The sequence below is a fragment of the Centrocercus urophasianus genome, unplaced genomic scaffold (genome assembly GCF_019232065.1).
Source record: "Centrocercus urophasianus isolate 14NV4802_14NV808 unplaced genomic scaffold, USGS_Curo_1.0 seq_13, whole genome shotgun sequence".
Classification (NCBI taxonomy): domain Eukaryota; kingdom Metazoa; phylum Chordata; class Aves; order Galliformes; family Phasianidae; genus Centrocercus; species Centrocercus urophasianus.
Window position 1 is genome coordinate 23,790,938 of NW_024884475.1, and position 23,312 is coordinate 23,814,249.

Sequence of the window (23,312 nt, forward strand, 5' to 3'; positions counted from 1 at the left end):
AGTACAATTAACTGAATGAGTTATTTGGAGATGTTCCTTAAAATTCGGGATGATCTTCCACTGAATCACAACAGCATTTGTTTTTAAAATGCACTGCAAACACCAACTCCTACTTGCTGTTTTATTGCTAAGGAAGCAACCTATTCACCTAGCAACCTGCCAGCCTCTTTCAGTACTTGTTTTATTCATAAGAAATGTAAAGGAACTTTCTTCTTCCACACAACTGGGAAAACTACTACTTCCCAAATTGACAGCAGGCCTGTATGTGCGTCTACTAAGATTATTTCTATCGTTTCAAACACCACATTTTCCTCCGTCTGTGATGAAAGTGTCTCATCAGAATCCAAACGACATTTATGACTTCTGCAGTGCTCCTCAATATACTTTCTTTCCCCCATGCAGTTATACAGAAACTGTATCACTTCCCAAAATGGATGATAACTGTTAGCACCTGCAACAAAACAGCCGGCGGAGCGCTTCAGCACCTACAGAGTGGCAGCCACACAAACATGCGTGAGCCTCGTTGCAAAGGGACAGTTTATGGGAAATTTAATCCAGACCCATCTGCACTGAACTGGTTACCTCCCAGCAAAGGACACATGACCATGGAAGTGAGTGTATGGTTGGGAAGAGTTACAAGGAAGTTTTGAGGTCAGGAAGAACTGTGAATGTGTACTTGGTTCACTAGGAATTTGGGGGAAATCTTGAGCATGCAGCTAGCAGAAAAGAGTGCTACCTCTGGGTAGGAGCTGAGTTAGAGAGGAATGATGGCTGCTGTATTGTTTGTCTTTCATTTTAAAGCAAATTTTCCCAGAACAAGATGAGGAAGCCTTGAACCAGCTCCAGGGGTGTGGTGTTCCTTTTCTCTGGGTTGTGGAAGAACGCAAACTACTCTCCATATTGCTAAAAATCATGATCATTTTTAAATCTCTTATCAGATATCCACCCTCCTAAGTAATACACGTAGGTTAAATATGAGCCAAGTTCATGTCCTCTCAGTAATAGTAGCTGTTAGCAGCTCTACTGCGGCACAAAATGACCATTCTCCCTCTAAAAATAAAAGCAGTTTAGTAAAATCACATCCTATTTTTAATTATCCTTTAGATGCTTTTGGCAGATGGTCTATGAAGAGCACCTTCACAGTGAGATGCCAATGCTGAAACTAATGCATTCACTGCACAGTTTGCTTATCAAAAATGAATCAAAGACTGTCAGAGACTAAGTGCAGCTGTGGCAGGCCCTATATGCACCAGGACTGGTTCCAGTGTTCATACACCAGCATTTTAACAAAACAAAACATGAAAAAGTACATAATCAAGGTAACCACATGCTATGTGACAAGATGTTAGTTATTAATTACAGAAATTTACATAACATACATTTCTCATTATGACAACTGTTTATTTCCAACAAAATATACCAGAAACTACACTATCTTTCAACACATTTGTTAATAAGGCAACTAATATGAAAAATACACACTTGTATTAATAATTGGTTTTAGAGACAGAAACAAGAACCTACGATGGGGTGAGGAAGCTAAAATGGTAAGAAATAGTTCATGGGTAATGGGAATTTCAGCAGAAAACAAAATTGTGAAATTAACTAGATGATGAATTGACCTCAACAAAAGCCTACTTCTCCCCTGAAATTCTTGATTATCTTCTTGAGGCAGTACAGTGATGCAACTTGGCAACTGTTAGGTTTTTTTTACACCTATTTAATAGCTGACTTGCCCCAAACCTTCTCTGATACAGGCAGTGCTGATATATCTAGAGTTATTCATCAAAATCATCATCTGTGCACAAGAAAAATACAAGCCAACAAGCAGGGGGCAGGAAATACTGCAAGCCTGCAAGTTCCTGTGTGTCAAGTTTCCCATGCATTGTTTTCATCAGGATACATCATCAAGCAAATGGAGGAGATGGGATTGCAAATCAATGATCATTTTCACTTCAGCTGAGATGTTGTACTGCTTTTCCCACATCTGTCAATTCACAGCTTCCCAAACCGTGTGATATTTGCTGTGCTTACCAAAACAGAGATGTTGGTAAGGTCTACATTCTTATCTTCTGATTCTTATCTTCCTGAATCCTTCTGATTCCTTTCTGACCCTGATCCGTCGGGTGGGTTACAAGAAAAACTTCATGTAGCGAAGCTCAGATGAAACTCAACTCAAAACTCCCTCACCATCACACCACACCCTCATGTCTCATTTCATTAACAATCCGTCATATTGTGCTCGAATTTCCATTTGATTTGCACTCAAAATCATAACAGTCATGCTACCAGAGAGAATTGTACAGCGTCATGCTTTGTGCATGCTTAGGTGGCAAATGACTTGAAGGACTGCATTTATTTACAGCAGCTTTCATTTTCTTTCAAAATTTAGCAAAGCCTTTCAGTTTCTGCTTTGCTCTGTACTTGAACAATCTATGACACGATAAGGATTGAAAATTTAAAAAACAGAACAAAACAAAACATGCAAATAACAACAGTCTCTCTACATAGAATCCACACTGCTGGGTACTTTCTGAATGGATAATTGGAAGAGTGAGACTTATTTTCCTGAAGTTCTGGAGGCAGATCCAACAGAGTTCTATCCTGACCTTATTTGTAGATTTTTTAAAACAGAGAAACTTTCACTTGCATTTCAGCCTTTTACTAATAAAGTCTCTAAATACAGGCCTGAAAACTCAGGATGCAACCTTGAAGAATTCCTTCACATACAACACAGTCCAAGAAGCAAGGAATACTAAAGGACTGTAGTCTCACCATGTTAAATTTTAAGTATTATCTCAAGGAAATAATTTCTCACCATACCTGAAAATCAACACAACTGGAGGTAGTGCTGTCATCTTGTGCCTTCCTTTTCTTTCAGGCTCTCAATCCTGTGAGGCAGTCAGCATCTCTAGCATAGAGGCTCATTACCCCACTCCCCTCGATGAAAATTCGTGGATGTCAGGATGTTTCAGCTGTTGTGAGCTAAAGAGGGACAAGAGCACTCATCAGGCATCACAAGACATTTAAGATCTAAAGCAGCTGTATTCTACTTAAACTTTCTTTGAGATAGTGTATGATACTATCATTAATGTGTGATAACATCATATGCCACTTAATCCACTCTGATCACTAATGGTAAGGCATAAAAATACCATGGAATAGGCAACACTAGAAGCAATACTTCCACCACCCAGACTCACTGATGTCCAGATTACATGGGATAAATGCAAGAGACTGTAAAAGTAGGATAAGATAGTCATTTTACAGCTAGATCTTAAGTTTTCACAGGGATTGCCTGCTTCTCACTGACTTCCAGGGTTGGTTTCAGTTCAAGAGATCTAGAGAAATAACTGAAGGAAGTTGAGGAATCATGCCACTTACCCATTATTTTGTTTTTAAATGAGCCACAGCATGTGACCACATAACTGAACACTACCCTCTGACACATTATGCATAAGCAAATTGAAGAGAAGTTGCAGTGGAAGTTTGTAAACCGATCAGTTTTAACACTGAGTGCTACATTCTGCCATGCTTGAAAATGTTCCTTTAATCATCTTTACTGGATAGAGTCTGGATAGCCATTTTGCTTTCAAAAGATCCCAAGGTGTATTTAAGACTACAAGTTTTAAGAGACCTGTGGAAAAGTTCAACCTCTACTGCCATACCACCACCATCTGCCTCTGGCGTCTTGGGCTAACAAAATAAAATAGGAGTCATTGCATTTGGAGCAGCCATCATCTGTTCATCTCTCTACACTGAGTTGGGTCTGTGCATGGTAGCAATTGGTAGCCATCTCCTTTGTCCTTCTCTCAACCCCTGACCTCTATTCCATGCATTTTCTCTCCTTCTTTTGCTGAGGAGAGGAAGTGAAAGTGGTCTGGTGGAGTTCAGCTGCCTCTACACCAAGAATTTTAAGTGCTCTTGTCATTTCACACTTTAGACTAGTGCAGAGAAGATGACAAAAAGATCTCTGCGCAGGGAGAGAGTTGCAAGTACTGCATTCAGCTACAAGCAAGGGGCAATTACCATTTCTATCTAATACTGAATTATGTGGTTGCTTCACCAGGGAAAAATGATTTCTTTTGCGTTGTAATTCAAGGGGCCATGCTGGCTGCCAGTGCCCTGCCCACATCATGCTGCAAAAGGATGAACAATGCACCATCTTTTTCTGTCCTATTCAAGTGCAAACAAGGCCTACATCTAAGGTGTTCTTATGATTTCATCAGATCACAGCTCATAAAAGGCACAGGGTTGAGCAAAACCTCCTGACAGGAAACCCTGCTGTGACCTACTTGAGTACCATGCAGTTGTACCTCACACACAGCAGAGCAGCACCCATTCATACACTTGCCTGTAAGAGAAAAGTGAATAAGGGAAAGCAGGACCACCAAGAAAACACTTGGCCCATGCTCCGTGCATTCCCAGCACACTGGGGTTTATTTTTTTTCCCCAGCAGGTTTCCATTACTCCTCCAAGTTTTGCACTCCCGTTTGAACACCGCATGCCCTTTATGGTGCAAGGCAGTGACCTATCATGCCTCCACACAGGAGAAATTGTGAAATCCTACCATCTACCCCTCTCAGAGCATCCCTTATGACAAGGCCCGTCACCACAGATTTCTAGAAGAAGACTATTTATTTTTCCAAGTTCTGCCTCGTGGTATTTTTCTCATTTCTGCATCCTGACTCTGAATCACAGCGCTGAGGCAGGGGATGACTGAGAGCTACCAGAGCCATCATAGCCACGGGGCAGTGCTCCATTACACAGCTCTGCACCCCAGTTCCTCTTCTACCATTTGTGATAGAAAGGGCACATGTGTCCACCCAGACACGTGCCGCCCTCATCTACACACTGCCTTCTTTGCTGTATGTTAGATGTCCTTCAGAAGCATGCATGCTTTTTGAAATATAGGAAGGAAAAAAAAAAAAGAAAGAAGACACCCTCAATCCTTCTTCTCCATGCCAAACTATAGCCCTGTTCACCCAAGTACTGCTTCTCATACCTTCTGAGTTTTATACTGGCATTTTTGTATCCTATTGCTGCAGGAGGCCCACTACAGACCACAGTAACTCACTTTTTGGCACTCACAAGCTTGTCTCTTTTTTAAAGCACAATTCCAACTGCAGCAGTGAAAACATAACCGGGTACCGAAAAATGTCAAAACATACAGAAGTAGCAAAACATCTTAGAGGTCAATGGTTAACAAAGGCTAAAGGCATGACACCTGCGTTGACAGTAAGAAGCACAGAATTCCATTATCTGATAAACAGAAAATATTTTGCATATCTGAGATATAAACATTTGTATAAGAAGCACACCATTCTTTGCCTTATCTTGTGTACTCAGTTTACTAGCTAACACAATACAGAAGGAACTAATCTACGGCAGGTTACGTCTATGGCTGGCGCAGGGGGAAACTTTTCCTGGTGCTTCCAACCAGTTCTGTGAAATTAACCACTTCCCAGCTATTGTAATCTTAATTACAGGATACTGCACCAACACGGCACTCCTGAATACAATGTTGTTTCAGGGCAAGATAAAATGAAATAAAGCCAGTAAAACAATGTCAGCTGTGTTTCATTTTTCTCCATTTGCAGCCATTGCAGGCAGCCAGCCAGGCTATTGGATACAGCACAGAGTTGATTCACAGGGCTAAGCACACAGCTGGGAGCTGAAATGCAGCATAACTCAGGACATAATTCTAGCTGCTTCACAATCTGTGCCTTTAGAAGATCAAACTCGAAAATAATATCTAAAAGGAAAAAAGAAAAGAAAGGTGCTCCTTCTATAAGTTTTGAATTGATAATGAAATCAGCTCTGGCAAATGAGAACTTGGGTTAAAAGGCAGCTCAACTGGCAGTGTCTGCCATCTCTAAATGCCACATGTTTGAATTTGATTCTCACACCTGTGAGATGATCACATTAAAAAAAAAGAGAGAGGAAAAAGAAGAGGGAGTACCCAGGTGGCCAATATAACCACAGATTCTGTTTTCAGTGGTTTCGGCAGGCAAACTCAGATCTTTTTGGTTCACCCACGGGATTCTTTCTGAAATTTAGCAGGGCATGTAAAACACCCTTTTATTTAGCAATAGAAGTAGAGATGGGTGTATTTCACCTCGAGCTTTGATGTTAAAAAAAAAAAAAAAAAAAAAGTTGGTTAGAAATAAATACAATAAATAAACCTGAGATGTATGAAGACTATCAGAGGAGAGTGACAACAAATGGGCTTTCCTGCTCTAGCCCCCTACAGATTGTAGCCATCTGAGATCTTATAGCAGGCCAGTGGACACTGAACACCACCATGACCCCACATAGCAAGAGACAGCACACCAGCTCCCCACCACCCCTGCCCCATATGCCAGTCCCTTCCCACCCTTCCATTGCACCCTGCGTGGACACTGCCTTCTCCCTAGAAAACAAACAAGTGCCTTCCAGTGTCCCAAGAGACCTTTTGGACCACAGGGAAGGACTTCAGGGAGATAGCATGAAGGCCATGAAGAGACCAGAGCTGGAATGGAGCAGAGGGCACAGGTAACTGGGAGTCTGCCTGTATGGGCTCTGCACTCTGCCACCCCAAAACAGCCTAAACATGTCTGATCTCAATTCATGATCTCACTTCAGGATTGTTTAGTCTAGAGAAGAGAAGGCACAGGAGAGACCTTGTTGCTCTCTACAAAGACATGAAAGGAGGTTGAGGTGAAGTGGGGGTCAGCTTCTTCTCCCAGGTAACAGTGAGAGAATGAGAGGTAATGGTCTTAAGTTGCACGGGGGGAAGTTCAGGTTGGATGTTAGAAACATTCTCAGAAAGAGCAGTGAGGCATTGGAACGGGCTGCCCAGGGAGGTGGTGGAGTCACCATCCCAGGAGGTGTTCAAGAAACATGTCAATGTGGCACACACAGACATGGTTAGTAGGCATGGTGGGGATGAGATGATAGACCTAGTGATCTTAGTGGTCCTTTCCAGCCTTAATGCTTCTATGAAATACTTCTATACCAACCATATGTAACAATTAATCCTTCAGTCACTGGAGAGTTAGGAGAGGAATTAAGAAGTGATGCCTCACCCAGAGCCATGCTCTACCAAAGTCAGACTGAGCACCTGTAGCAGCATGTAGTCTGAACTGAAAACAAGCAGTCAAGTAGTACTCCCAAGACACATTTACATGGGCACTTCTGCTACCACTGATTATTTATTTAATCTCTGTAAGAGATGCACTCTTGATGAAATAATACTGGGCACTTCAGATCAGCAAAGTCTGTAGCCAAATCCAGCCGAAAAGCTCAGTGTGTCACTAATGACCGATTCCAGCTTATAGAACACAGCAGGAGCTCGCACAGCAGCCACCGCGTTAGCTGCCCCACGCAGCAGCTGAGCAACAGTTGTAGGAGCTCTCCCACGAGAGGGACGGCCGCGCAGGGCACAGAAGACATACGGAGCCGTACTTACACTGAAAACCCACACTGAGCTGATCCCGGCCCGAGACGCGGAGCCTTACTGAGGCAGAGCAGTTACACGGCTACATCGAGAAACTCCGTCACGTAAACAAGGAAACACCGAGTAACACTCGGCTGTAGATGGGAACCGCACTACCGCACTTTCTATCACGCGAACTGTCCGGTCGACCTCCGGTCGCTACTGCCGGTAGTTCCAAGCGTTTACCGCTCAGCGCTTCATTTGTCGCCGCCACTCCCGCTGCTCGCTCGAAGCCGTGCACTGAGCTGCAGCTGCCCCACGGCATCGGCCAGGAGCTTCCGAGCTGCCGGGCAGCGGCCACCTGCGCTCAAATCCCTCCCCGCGCCCACTAGCAATTCAGCAAAAGTTTGAGCTTTCTCTTGTTGTATTTTATCACCGCGCTCCCCGCCTGTGCCTTACCTGCGGCTCCCGAACGCCGCCGCGGAAGGGGCCGTGAGGCGGTAGTAGGGGTAAGGCGGGATGCACGGCTCCGCTTCGGGGGGCGGGGTGGGGCGGAGTGTAGTGAGGGCGGCGGGGAGGCGCAGAGGCGCTCGGCGCTGCCGCAGGTGCGGGGAGCGCGGAGGCGTCTCGGTGGTGTGCGCGCTTCGTGGGGGGAAACAAACCAAGCGAGGAGGAGGTGGTGAATTGTGAAGAGAGGCTGCCAGGTCCCATCCCGGTTTTCGGCACGCGTCTTGAAAACTGACGGTGTGCTTTGGTCCTGTTGGTGCCCGCTCCACAGTGTGTCCTGCATGATGCCCGTGGCAGAGCGCCCAGGACGGATGTTGCGGTTGCACGTAGCCACCCCAAAGCTTTGGGCACCAGCCACGGCTGCAATGACTTCTTGCTGAGTTGTCATCCAGGCCCTTTTCCTCACTGCCTTCCATTATCACAACTTTATCCATAGAAACTATCTGCAAAACTTTGTTAAGAGATAAATCTGGAAAAGTTCGGCTAAAACAAGCCTCTAAATGCTTTAAAGTATGAGTCCAGAGGAAAGCAAACTGGGTCTGTGCTGCTAACAAGTGTATTGTTTTGCTGTGCCTATGCGTAATGGCTACATCAGCACAGATGTCTTTCTGTTCAGCACAGAGGAAATGACTTGCAGAGCCTTTGTTTTCACTTGGGGGTTTTCCTCCAAAGCCGTGCTGCTGCTGAGTCCCGAGAGCCGCAGGGCTTCATCCCTGGTGCACGGGGCATCTCCGGGGTGATGAACGCCTAGGCAGTCACTGTGTGGCCACCGCGCAGGTAGCCGCCTCTCAGCCCTCTCCCCACGTTCCTCTGCCCCGCCTCCAGGCCTGCAGCACTGCATCCGGCGCCTGGACAGCCCTCCTTCAGTACCACCCAAAATTCAAACCCTCTATCTCAGAGCATTGTCCATAAGCGCCTTGAACTCCAGCCTCTTCCATGCCCATGCCACCTGATGAAGGGCCTTTTCCTATCACCCAGCCTGACGCTCCCTGGCACAGCTCCATGCCATTAAAGAAAAACAACGGAAAGGTTGGGTCCTGAGGGATGGGAGCGTGCTGAGCAGCCTTCAGGAGACTCTTAAATGCACACCTAGCAAATGCACTGAGGAAAGGTTATGCAGTTTGAGAAAAAAACATGGTTCATTGTTGTGTGTGGCTTCCTACAGCTTGCTGAGCAGGGCAGCACCAGCCACATGGGTTTTTGCTGCACAGTCTTGATTTCTCATGATCTGTATGCCTTTGACACTTTTAAGTAGAGCAATGGTGGCGGCTTCACTGTAAGCTGCATGCCAACCCCTGCACAGCACTGAGGCTCGCTGAATTACAGGGGAACGATCTTTAATTTTGCAAGAAGTATTTGGTTTTCCTTCCATACTTCATAAATTCCAGAAGTGTCCATTGCCATGGCCACTAGTGCATCATGATCTAAATTACTGAAAGCAGAAAGACCCTTTTCAAATAACAGTATTTCTTTATGCATCTATACAAACTTCGCAGTCAGGAAGAACCTGGACTTTCCGCCCAGGGGAACGTTTCGGCTTTAGGATTAAAAAAAAATCCAGTGCAGAAAAAGAAGCAAGTTGTAACCAGAAATGATTTCATTTCCCCAAAGTTTCACATGCTCAAACATTATGCAGCAGAGAGAGAATGAGAAAAGGAGGGGATGTTCAGGGCTTTGGACCTGTTTCAGCTCCAGAAGAACTCAGTGCTGCTTGCTGCTTCCATCTTTTCTTCATACCCTCTTAGAGGTTCAGGAACCCTGAGGGCTGGTGGCACAGCACCCATCCCACCTGTAGGCTGTGGGGATTGGAGCCCATGCTGCCCAAGCCTTTCCTTTGGTATGGCCTCAGGCACCTGGTGAGATGCGTGGCACAATGATTTCACTGTGCTTTGTGTTATGGGCACCCAGCACTCAAAGCAGTTGATTTTGCTCTTCTGAAGAGGAGGGAAGCAGTGAAGTTTCTGTGGCAAAATGTCCATCTTTAGGAGGAAGTTTCTCCATCAGAAAGCATGGAGGTTCTTGACATTTCAGGCACACAAGTGGCATGAAGCACCAAATAGGGAAAGAAAAAGATGTCTATTAGATGGCAACTCACATAGACTATATTTCCAGCAGTTATACATTTGTATATGCTTTACCACCTGATGGCCCATATTACTTCTGTCCTTGAAGCTACTGTTTGGGCAGTCTCTCATGTTCAAAGTCTCATCTGTGCAATCTTTCTGGTGGAGAAGCATGTCTGCCAGTCCCCACATCACAGTGAGGCTCTTCCTCTTTCTCCCTAGTGCTTGCTAAGCCCTCTTCACCGTTCTTCACTTCTCAGAGTTTTCTGTGAAGGCAGTAACTGGGCATTTCCTCTCTTCATTTCTCTTCCCTCACTTGTTTGGAAAGAAATGACAAACCAGAGTTTTTCGCATTGCCAGGAGTAAACTGTGTCAGTGAGGGAAAAATAACCGTCATTTCTCATTATCTGGCTTCCGTATCAGCAAATGTATTGCTTCTTCTGCCTACCATGTCTCCAAAGCTTCTTTTCTTTTTGAGAGATTTGGGAGGTGATAGTTCCATTAAGTCATTTTGTTTCTATTTGATCCTCTTTAAGAAACTGAGAAAAAGATTTTGTCCTTCTGTCTAGCTGAGTTAGGGGGAAAATATCAGCATGGGTCACAGAAGATGCAGTGTGTATTGAAAGGAACAATAAGCCCAGAGTTTCCACAACATCATGTGACAGAGCCAATGATTTATCCCAGCCCTTGCTGACTGGCCATGTCAGGACTTCAAGGGGCCAGGCAGGGGCCAGAGGCTCCCGGGAGCTGTGTACCATTCATTCTCTCTCTGTAATTTTATTTCAGTAGCCCTGCAGGCAAGCATCATGATGCAATATTTTGTTACTCAATCACAATGTTTCTTCCACTTCTCTACTTCTTTCTCCACTTGTCTGCTTCCTTATTTATATGTAAACTGAATCGAGTTTACAGAACATTATTTCTTCAGTCTTTCATTGTACCTATCTCACAGGCTGCCCTGTGCTTTCTTTTTCTGTGCATTTTTTGGAAGCTTAGTCTGAGGAAACATTTAATATATTTATGGGATGCCCAATGCTACATCTGATGGATGGAGTGTAATGGACCACCTCCAGCATTTAAGACAGATGGCACAAAGTGAGCATGGTAGAAATGTTAAATGGGATGAAAGGACTGAATAAGAATCTGCTGTTTATTTTCTCTTCCAATACAAGAGCTAGAAGTTATCCAGTGAAGCCAATAACAGCTAGACTGAAATAAAACAGATGAAGATGGTTCATTATGCATCTTGGAAGATGTGTGGAGCTCTTTGCTCTGCAAACAACATTTATGGATGGAGCAGATCAAATGAGCTTCAAGAGAGACTGGGTGGACACTTGGAAGAAGAATCTATTGAGAATCACTAGACAGACCCAACCCTTCAGATGCAGGAAGCCTCGAGAAAGACACTTGAGGAACACTTGTATGAAGGTGTGATATATATTTGCCCTGTTCTTGCTTTTCCTGGACATCCATCTGTGGTCAGCACTGAAAGCAGGATGCTGGATGGATCTCATGCTTGACTGACACAAATAAATATATTTTTACAGCAGGCCTGTAACATTCATTGTCTGTCCTATAAGATATCACAGTAACTTACCAAGGTCATTCTAGGTCTTTCCCCACCATCAACTGATCTGCACCTTAGTAGCCCAGGACCTACTTCTCAGCCTACAGTAAAGTCGATCTTATTTTTTCCACTGAAGCCTTTACTTCTGCAACAGGCTGAGATTCAAAAGAAACATGGAGAGAGACAGAGGCAGCTGGATCTTCCACTGATTCAACTGAGACTTTTAAAAGCCCACAAATGTCTTTGAAGGGGCTGATGACTTCAATCATAAGGTCAGGTTATAATCCAGTATAGGGTTAGTTTATAACTACCATTGTGTAATCCCATCAGTCTGAGGACTCAGCAGTCACAGTCAGGTTATACCAGCACCAAACATGCCAGACAGTTACATAATGACTGTGTGCTTAAGTAAATCTCCTGCCTAGCTCTGAGGACAACCAAGCAGCTTTCTGTTGCTGAGAACTGCTTTTACCTGCTTCACTTCAAGCAACTGAACAGCCCCCATTGCCCTGCTTCCTCTTTGCAGACAGCATGCTTCCTCTAATGTCATAATAACAGGCAGCATTTTGGCCACAGTAGCTAGACCACAAAGACATTCCCTGCCCTCTTTTGTTAAAGAAACGTCCTTATCTGGAAAAAAAAAAAAATTCTTCTGGACTCACTACTAATAGGTTATAGTAGGGGAAGAGTTGATTTCAAGCTCAGGTCTGGTTATCCTTCCTTTATAAACTCAAAACCTAGGTTTGAGGTTTTGGAATAGATTGCTATAATGGTGGAAACACTGAATTGGACACCTCCAAGAGTGCTGTGAGCTTTCTTCTGAGAATACAGCACATATTAATAATACAGAAGTAGCATTTTTGTAAGGGTTCTTCTTGCAGTGTCAAGATGCAGGCAAGCAAATTCGTAGAACAATTGCTTGCTGGAGGAAGCCCTAAAAGATGGGCTTCACTTAATGCCCTCTGGGGACAACGTGCTCCACTGAAAGATGGAAAAAAGGTACTAGTAAGTTTAACTATCCCTTGCTGTGGGGAAGGCACATGATAACTGGGGTGACATCAGCCATACATCCCTTTTTTGCAGTGGCTGGATCAGGCTGAACACATTTGACCCACACTGTGGGAGCACAAGCTTCCCTGCCACTACTGCTTCTTTCCTCTGCAGTCCATCTAGACCTTTGTAGATCAGGGTCTCTCTATTTCATGGCCAATGACAGATAACTCAGGAAAAAAAAAAAAAAAAAGAAGAAAAAAAAAGAAAACATAGTCCATATTCTGGGGCAAATTTTAAAGGATCTGAGAAACAAACAGCATTCCTGAAGCACTAAATGTGCATCCATAGGAGAACAGGAAATAAAAAATTGAGCTTTTTGCTCAGTTCATGGAAGATATACCCATTTGCTAGTTAGATGTTACTCATTTTCAGTCTATAAGCAAACACAAATGAGATAATCAAACATCAGAACAGGAAAAGATGTAACCAGAAAGACAGAATGACATCTCTTTTGGCTATCACTGGACAGGTTCCAGTGGCCACAAGCTTGGCAGCTTTTCTCTTCTTCCTACCTTGTAGCCCACAGCTGCCAGCTCAATGCCAGCCACCAGGGCTGTGTTTCACTGCATTCAATGAGAGGATGGCGTATCCCAGCTGACAAACATTCTTGGAGAGACTTGCATCATGTGAAAAATCAAGAGCATCTTTGCAACAGGCTGGGACACTGGTGCCTGGTGCACTAAAATGTGTGCTATGTCTGGTTTGATAGCTAACTTCACGGAGAAAAAGAAACTGAGGAAATGCACTATCAACACTTAGGTGATAAATATGTACTAGAAATAAAACTGACAAGGCTGTAAGGAACATGAATATAGTTATTAATTAAAGGAGCAACAGGTAAAAGTACTATATATCAAGTTAAATTAGCCTTCAGAACACAGGCAGATGTCTATATAAAGCTACAGGATTTGTATTCATGCATTTGAGTGTTAAGCTGGATCCATAAATTTGGAGGAGGATTTGCTAGACATCTTTAATTCTTGCTGGGCCTCTCTGACCACAACCATTGCTATAATCATACATCCACACACATTCTCTTTCCCACTCCCCTCTGAAGTGCTGCAATATTGTGGTGCCACTTGCTGTAGCCCAAGCAACCAAACAGTAAAAACAGACCCCAGAGTACTGCAGCCTTATTTGAGCAGTGACATGATATAATAAATAACAGCAAGCGCATGTACATAAAATGAGGGGAGTGTAACGAGTACTTTATATTATCACCATTCACCCCACTTGCCAACTCAACACAGCAGCACTGGTGAGCAGGTTAAAGTTTCATACTGGTACTGAAGCAAAGAACTACCTAAAAAGGCAAAGATGTGGACGGGGGTGTTGGTGGCCCCACTCTGGTGGTTTTCAGCTCATGATCGAGCCCTTGTTGCTCAAGGAACTGCTTGTCAGTGACCATTGCAGGTAGCTCCCCAGGGCCACCCTGCATTCACTGGGATCCTCTCTGCTGTGAAGAAGCCCCCATGATCCTAAAACACGAACCACCACCCCGCAGCAGCACGTCTCTGCACGAATCCCGGGCCAACCTGCGGTGTGCTGCTCCCCCTCTGTGGTGATGCCGGTAAGTGACACTGCGGGGCAGCATGAGTGACAGCACTGCGTGGCTTAAAGGCGCATCAGTGGCCGTGAAGGAAGCGGGGGAAGCTGCCTGCAGACACCTATCCGCAAGGATTCAAAGCACGTGTAGGCTTCAGCTACAGGTGGCACAGCACGAATTTAACCAGCAGCGGTGGTCTCCACAGAGCAGACTCTGAGCTTGATAAAACTGGGATTTCTTGACTGACTTCAGTGGACTTGCACCACTGAACACTGAATAGCAAAAACACTGAAAGGAGATTTAGTTTCAGGATGTGGTCTGTTTAGCTAGAATATACTTCTGAAAAAAAGGTGGTCAGTGTGTAATTTTAGTGTATGTAAAATTTCATGTGAGACTCCACATAGGCATTGGACACAAAGCAAAAATGCTAAAATGAACAAAGCTTTTCTTTCTCAAGATTCAACATTCCTCCAGTCAGAAGAGGTGCTATTATTGCATTACACAGCCTTGTTACATTGATCTAATTGGGAAAAGTAACTGAATCCCTGTGATTAGAAGGCTGGCGTCCAAAAACTCAATCCCAAAAGAAGCTCAGGTTCTGCTGGTGACCATGTTATTCAGATGTATGCCCAGAGAATTTACACATAGCACAAGCTACAGCTTTGTTTATGGGTGCTTAATGCCCTTGTGATTTCTGATACAGAACCAAACCTGTGTAAATCCACTTCAAAAAGTTCCATCAGCAGTAGGACAGCAGTCTTCACTGTGCCTTTACCAGGACAGTATGTGGCATCTCAGTAATCTTACCTCAGTTTACAATTCTGTGAACTCTGTGGCATCCTAAAAACCCACTTTCTAGTCTTCAATGAAAGCAATCAATGTTACTTATTTTTAAAAGAGAATGGCAAATGGCACTTGCTCTGTTAGTAAACAATTGCTAACTTTGTGTAAAACGTTTTAGTAACTGATGATCTCTTTTCAAGTAACACTTAACAGTGACACATGGCTACAAAGTAGAGACTGACAACAAAACCCTCATGTCCAATTCATCCACCTGAATTCTACTGCTGAGCAACCCTAAGTAGGGATAAACATGCATCCTTGTATCCTTGGTAACGTTGTATTTGCAGCTGTGGTGTTGCTGGAAACAGTTTTACAGATGTTGCTGCCTTGTTCCAAAAAACTCTTAAATTTGAGGTATAGGGACGGTTAGGGAGCCTTAGGTGATGTAAAGAGAACATAACTGCCTTTCCACTGTATCTGTAATTCCCACTGTTTTGTAGCCTCCTTCAACTCATGTCTCAATCTGACCTCATTCTCTATTTGATGTCCAGCTTTCTAACGTTACTTTAGATCTGGAGCAGTCTGCTGCTACCCAGCTGAAAAGATGTGTGCATGAATGTACAAAGATGAACATGCATACACAAGTGTACAAATGCACACACACACCATTTGTTACACATCTATTGAAAGTCACCTTGAAACAATTCAGCTTGGGTCACCACTTCATACTGCAGAAATAGGATAATATGAATAACTGACACTGATGCTATTTTTTCCCAAGTTAGCACCCCCTGAACTTCATTGGATTCTGCCATAAACCCAGAATTTTCTGAGAATTATTTACTTATCTCTACTTAGACACTTAACTCTTAGGAAAATCAAATGTGATGAGTGTTAAAAGCGTTCCTTTAAAATAGTAATAGTAATTAAAAAAAAAATCAACAGCAAACTCTATGATTTTTCTCAAACGTGTCTTGTCAAAATGCTTATGTGAAAGAAAGAAAACTGTAGGTCTCCTGCCCTCACACATTTCTTTGTCCTAACACACAGGCATGTCACTGCTAAGAGATGCCTGTGCCATGACTACGAAGGGCTGACCCATTACTATCTAACCTCACATTTGGCTTGTAAACAATAGCAGGAACTGAGCCCATAGAAAATACCTCGCACTCACCAGGCTGCCGCATTGTCTGAGCTGGGAAATCGACATAAACTGCTGGATTCTTGGTCAAAAATAAGGGTCCTTTGATATTCTCTCTTCTCTGAACTTTCCACCAAAGGTTGGTTTCAGTCATTTCGGCACATCTTTTGAGGTCTGAATATAGCTTGACTCTTATGTAGTGCTTTCTGTATTGAAAGAATCACACAGCACTGGAACAGACTCAGATCTGCTAATAACAAAAGGGCAAAATCTGACTTATGGCATCAGACCTCAGCACCCCTCTCAACCCCCATGCAGCGGGTTGGTGCTGATGGAGGAAAGGAAGTGCTACCCCTGCAGCCTCTGCTCGAGGCAGCTTTTCCTTCCTGAGGTTCATGCATAGCTCTGAAGTTCGAGCTATGCACTCATAGCTACATTCGACTGCACTCATAGCCCACACCAGGGTTAAACATGTCCCACCTATTCCTTTAATTTTGTAGCCTCCACAGATCCCTCATGATGATGATGAGGGTGGTGGCACACTGGAACAGGTTGCCCAAGGAGACTCTGGATGCCCCATCCCTGGAGGCGTTCAAGGCCAGGCTGGATGAGGCTCTGAGCAGCCTGATCTAGTGGTTGGCGACCCTGCCCATGACAGGGGGTTGAAACTAGATGATCTTTGAGGTCCTTTTCAACCCAAACCATTCTATGATTCTATGATATGACCCAGGCTTTCGACCAAGCAATAAAGTCATTGAGAAGGCTGCAGCTCACTGGCATACTCCAAAGGTTGTTTCAAGCTAAACATAAAATCAGTTACACTGTGCACGTACAGAATACAGTGCTGCAAGTGGCTGAAGGTACTTACAGAGAAGGGTTTGTACAGAAGGTCACTTCTGATGAAAGGGATGTGCTGTTTTGAGCTTGGTACACTCGTAAGAAAGAGGATTTTCCTTGATAACTCCATGTTCAGATATTAATTCTTGATTTCAATTTTGGCTTCAAAGATCATTTGAAGGGATTAAAATTTGATCTTTTACCTGTCAATAGATAGAAGAGCTTTATTGCAATTCTACTTATCATTCTGTAGTACCTCATTTTAACATTTTGCTCGAATTTACATATATATATATATATGCAAAAATATATAAAAAGGTAAATGTCAGTGGACATTTGAAACATGCTGTATGTACAGGCACACTCATTATTACCACATGCCTCAACAAAAAACAGCCTGCTGTTTGGCCAACAGTGACCCTGGCATGCCACAGCTGCAGCTTAGACACTACAAGATTTTCATCCCAGCTTATTCAAAAGGGTGTAAATTGATAGCAGTTGTTGGTTATTACATTGACATCACTCAGTCTATGCTCTGATAGATATGTTTACATTACAGTGTGTTAAATTTGGTTTACAAAATGCAGCAAAATCTTTTTATTAACATTGCATGGGTTGCTTTGCTTGCATTTAAATGAAAGGTTCCATTATACACTCTCTTTTCTCCTGGTTCAAGCTGTCTGCCAACCCTGAAGACTTGATGAGACAAATCTTCTGCTTGAAAGTAAGCATATGGATCAATGCTTGTTCATGTGTGGGCTGTACTGCAAGTATTTGGACGAATCTGGAAAGGCAACTCGGTACTAAAATCTTTCTCAGATCACTGAACTTGTCTTCAGATATACAGGTATGTTTTCACTTTTCATGAGTAGTAGTCTTCAGATTTCCCGCAATGGACAACTGACTAAAACAGCCAGCTCTTCACTTTTTGTCAGCAGCTGATGCACCTGTACTTCCTGAATAAAGCCTTGCTGGTCACTGAGTTCCTCGCCTTTGTTATTTTAGAATTCTGTTCCTTGCGCCTCCACTTCATGGCAGTTCAGTCCTTCTGTGCTTTAAAGTCATCTTCTTTGTGTCACCAGCATATTTCATTAATCACTTCTATTTTTATTTATTACTTTATTGGACAAAATACTTTCCACAAAAGATAAATGCAGTCAATCCTTATGCACTCCATAGTCACAAAACTCCTCTGTCTACAGCCTGATCTGAGTTGCAGTACAACTTTTCAGCTGGTTTCTTCTCTCTGTTTTTCCAGTATCACCACACTGACACACCATGTCAATCACTTTACTGATATCCATATGGATTTGCTTTGTTGCAGTTCATAGAATGATAGAATCACAGAATCACAGGGATGGGAAGGGATCTCAAGAGATCCTCAAGACCCCCACTGTTAAAGCAGGTATCCTACAATAAGTTGCACAAGTAGATACCCAGATGGGTCTTGAATATCTCCATAAAGACCCCACAACCTCTCTGGGCAACCTGTTCCAATGCTCCATTACCTTTACCATAAAGAAGTGCTGCCATGTGTTAGTATGGAACTTCCTGTGTTCAAGTTTTAGGCCAGTGTTCCTTGTCCTGTCACTACACACCACTCCTTTAAAAAAAGTCCAATATTTAATCAAAGAAAATCCCAAGTTAATTTGGCAGAATCTATCTTCAGTAACTGTTTCTCCCATTTTGTATCCTTTCATATCTCTATTTCTTTCATACAATATTTAATCCTTGTATGTAATAAAATAACATATTTTTAAGGATCCCTTTTTTCCTTAGGAAAAAGAAACTTACTTCATTATCTAATGTTTTTTCACATGGCATTACATCTGTTTTAGTAAATGCATCAAAACTCATATGAAGAGCTTTATTATCTGTTTCTGAGCCTCCAAAAGAGCTGAGCTCTTTGCACTTTGCTTTCACCCTGCCTGTGATAACGTGTTTCCACACCCATTCACATTCACTACTTTGATTTTGCTTCTGTGTACACTGCCATTATCATTACCAAAGCTGAGGTAAATAGTTTGGGGCAGTGCCTAGATTCATTTTAATGCCAGCACTTACATTATGTAAGGCATCTGTTTATCTTAATTTTTGTTTATATGACCAAGACAACTTTTATTATTTGATTAAATTTCTTGTTCTCTAAGCTGGATTTTTTATATTTTCACCTCTCCCACATGCTTCTGCCTGTAAAGACTTTTACTTTTTTTGTTTCAATTCCTTTTAGGCTTTCTTTGCACATTACATTTGGAAAAGACCCGTAAACAAATCCAGTCCAGCCATTCACCCATGCCCATTAAACCACATCTCAGTGCCACTCCTGCATGTTCTCCGAATGCCTCTAGAGACAGTGACTCCACCACCTCCATGGGCAGTCCGTTCCAACGCCTCATCACTCCTTCTGAGAATAAATGCTTCCCAATATCCAACATGAACCTCCCCTGGTGCAATGTATGGTCGTTACCTCTTGTCCCATCTCAGAAGTGCTTTGTTCAATCCTAGGCTTTGGATACTGTTTTACCACTGTGTGTTAGAGCGGAAGATTTCCATTCGCGCATCCTCCAAACAGGCGAGGAAGGAGCAGAGGTCTTCTCCAGGTGCTCACACACTGCGTGCGGGGACCAGAGCAGTGCATCGCCGCCCCCCCACCAGGTCCCTGTGCCACCGGTGCAGGGGCTGCCACTACGTACAGGGCTGTCACTAGGTGGCGGCGGCGGCCTTCCGAACTGCGCCGAGGCGAAACGGCAGCCCGACAGGAGGGAGAAGAGATACTAAATTCCGGTGCAGGTTTCAACAACGATGCCATAAATCCTTCGGCAAATAAAGTGTCGTCACTGTTCCTCCAAGCTCAAGCACGAGGGCGGTATCCCAGGTTTAATGGAAATTTTCCTGTCTGTGTGCAGCGTTCCCAGCAACATTTAGAACTGATAGCATCATGCCTTTCTTGGCCATAAACCTTAATTGCTTTTATCAGTGTCAGCATATTGTCTCCGGCCAGGAGTCCGGCCTAGCTAAATACAAGGCAGAAATGAATCAATGAAGCATGAACATAACTTAACTACAAATTTTGTTTTGCATGGCTCTATCCTCTCTGTCATAAATTGTCATGAAAATATGGATAAGATATTCAAAACATAACAGCATTTCATCACGTGTGGAAATACAGCATTTCAAACTTGTCACATATCTGGAAATTGTTCACTTGTCACTAAAGACTCGGCTCTTTTTCCTGCTAAAAATTGCAGAGGGGAAACTGCTTTCGGAGTCCCTTGAGTGCAGTGAGCTATTTTTCCTTGTGGAGCTGGCTCACTAACAGAGGAATATCGAGAGAGTTCTCAGTACACTCAGAAACTTTTTGGAACGGTTTTACAGAAGATTGCTTCATATGGGTGGAGACATGTAAGACTTCACTCAGTGATGCCCACATGCCTAAAATTACTGTCATCTGTAAATGAAGATAAGTCATGGATCTTCTTGACAACAGCAAGTCCTTTCCCAGTGTTGAGTCACCTCACTCCCATCCCAGCACCTTAACCAAGCTGAGCTCAGTGGATTTCTAAAAAGCTATGATTTCCAAGTGATCAATAAGCACGAAATACAAGTAGCTAACTCCACGATGAAGCTGAATTTACATTTTTTAATGAATATTATATGCAGATTATGCTAAAATTTCAAGGAGAAAAGATTCTAAGCCTGTAGAAGGAACTCCAATACTGCAATGATGAACCTCAGGTGAACTGATCTCATTTGGGGTTCCTGTGGTGATATGGGACTTTTATTACAGTGCTCAACTCTGATGATAATCTTTAAAGAGTCATCATTCTGAATTAGTAATATAAATTAAAGGTTAAATTAGATTATTTAGTCCCACATTTTCTAGCCACATGGCATGCCATAAACACTAGCCTCATTAGAAAACCTGTGCAGTACCCTAGAGTTGTTGTCATTCCAGATTTGGAGGATAAAAGCAGGTTTAAACAACTTTTCTGTGCATAAAAAAGAAGCCTGTTAATTCACGTCAACTCTGCTTGAGAATACCCCAGATAAGTGTATCTCAATGGCAGAACTCAGCTGGAACCTTGCTGCCCTCCAGAAAGGCTTGTAACAGCATAGGAAGAACGGTGCATGGATGTACTCCTTCTTTCACACTAAGAGGTATGAGTAGTAAAATACAGCAGACCATCTGCTTGCAAAAAGATTTGTAAAGGCTCTTCTGCCCACAGATGTCTTCGAAAAATTCACTAATGCTCACAGTTTCTAAAGCATAGTTAGGCTTCCAGGTAACCTAAGTCTAAGCCAATGGATTAAATACATTTTCTCACCACTGAGGAGACCAGATGTACTGAGACGTCTTTTATAGATAATTAAAGTTGCAATGTTGGTTCTTTCAGTTAGGGTTTTGAAACTAGCTTTGAAAGAGACAGACACTAATTCCACCACATACGCAATGTGTGTGCATGCCATGAGATACTGTAATGACAAATGATTCCTTTTATGTCAAAGGTTTATCTAAACACCACCTAGCAAGAGTGTGTGTGGGCCTGCTGAACACCTCCTTTGGCAGGCAACAATCTTCCTCAGGAGACTAAACAAATCTGCTTAAAAAGCAATCCAGTTTTCCAGGCTTGAAGTTAAATATTTGCTATAAATGTTAACTTCCCACTGCGCAACTGTCCGTCTTTATCTACTCCCTTTGAGGATTCTTTTGTTATTTCAGGTGACAATTAAAATAAAGGTATGGAAGTCAGAATTTAACATTTTCACTAGAAATAAATTAGCAAATTACAACTGTATAAAATAAAAATAAAAAATAGAGTTGTCCATGCTAGGAAGCTCAGAGGGCACCAAAACAAAGCTCCTGGAGGTCTTTTTCTCAGGAACCACTTGTCAGAGAGAGACAAATTGCATTACTTGAGTGACATACAAGCCTTGCCCAGGCTTCTTGTGCTTTGGAGGGATTGCTCCCCATTTCTTCTGCTCACACGTATCCTACGTTACACACACAGGTAGAGATCTATTGCCCTTCAGCTTTGCTATTGCCTGTTCCAACAGCACATAATGCTGACCGTACTGGCTGCGCACAGAGGGGCTTTCAGAGTCCATGAGACTCTGAAACACTGATTTTCCCTTTCCTCTCCACACATGTGAAATAGACAGCACAGACTCAACCTGCTCAGAAAAAAAACTTAAAAGATCTACAACATCTGATTTCACAGGCAGACAAACTTCACTTGCTCTTGCGACAGAGTGGAAAGATTTCATTTTTTGTGGCATTACTACCAATTGTAACTATTCTGCATAGTCAGCCAGAGGCTTCAGCTTAGGTGTGGCCTGTCACATCTGCCCAGAGCAAGCTTCGAATCTGATGAGAAGCTCGCGGCCCATTATCAGCTCCTGGTCCTCACTTCCCCTCCCAAAACATGACCAGGGAAACCCTCTGCACAAGATGATGAGAAAGCAGGATCACAGTCCTTGCTATTCAACCACTGACTATGGTGACTATTAACCAGCAACTCCCTTTGTTCATCTCAGTTGCCTTTACACTTTGGAAAAATAGCAGATGATTCAGCAACACCTTTCCTCTCCTCACTTGCCTCCCCACTACCCACACGTCTTTTTGCAGTGTTCATCTTGCTGAGAGGAATAGTTGCTGGTGCTGCTGGAAGCAAAGCAATGTCAGCAGGGGATGATAAGGTGGGGCAGGAACCCTGGGGGTAGAGACTGCAGAGAGGACGGGTGGAGGGGAGATGCAGGATACCAGCAGCTCTCAGACCCATAGCTGTGCCATTGTATCAGAGAAGAGGCCCCAAAAGCAGCAGGATTAACAGTCCTACTGGGCAGTCCCAAGGAGCCCAAGGCTCAATGACCCCGATCCTTCCTAATGCTGCCTGCCCAGCTCTTCCAGCACATTGTCTGCAGGACAGAAAAGACCAAACTATTATAACAGCGTGACTCTTTGTCCTGCCACCAACAGCTGGACTGAGAGTAAGAAAAGAAGGAAGCTGTATTAATGCTCTCAATTAGAATGAATGTCTCCATTGAAGTTAAGACCACTTTTACACTCACCAACCACTGAATTGCCAGCAGTGTCATCACGACACCAAATGTCCTTATTATCACAAACCTTATCATTTTTCTTGCCTTACAGAGGCCTGCAAGCCCTACTAACAAAGCCAGCTGTGCTCGTAAAACTTACCTGGATTTCATTAAGGCAATTGGTACCAAACGGTGCAGAGGAGTTAGATTTACAAACCAACGCACAGAGCAATCCTCCAAGGGCTGCTATCAATGCGGCACCGATGAGTAAAGGTCCCTGTTCCCAGGCCAAAGCTCCTCCGCAGTCTAATAACCACCCCAGCAACAGCTCCCCCGCTCCCTTCTTCCCTCCCTCAGCA

At 43.4% G+C, this 23,312-nt stretch overlaps 1 protein-coding gene across 4 annotated transcripts in view; it reads right to left on the reverse strand.

Moving 5' to 3' along the window:
- Positions 1-23,259, reverse strand: part of TEC (tec protein tyrosine kinase) — a 57,580-nt gene extending 34,321 nt beyond the window's left edge. The window contains exons 1-4 of one of the 4 annotated variants that reach the window (XM_042812122.1): positions 23,114-23,259; positions 16,946-17,117; positions 16,111-16,283; positions 2,824-2,985 (exon numbers count right to left, since the gene is read on the reverse strand). The gene's annotated coding sequence lies outside the window, so the exon portion shown is untranslated. Of the gene's footprint in view, positions 1-2,823; positions 2,986-3,268; positions 3,288-7,876; positions 7,957-16,110; positions 16,327-16,945; positions 17,118-23,113 lie in introns of those variants that run through there. The other 3 variants (XM_042812123.1, XM_042812121.1, XM_042812124.1) reach the window with 3 other exon arrangements.
- Between the last annotated feature and the right edge of the window lie 53 nt (positions 23,260-23,312).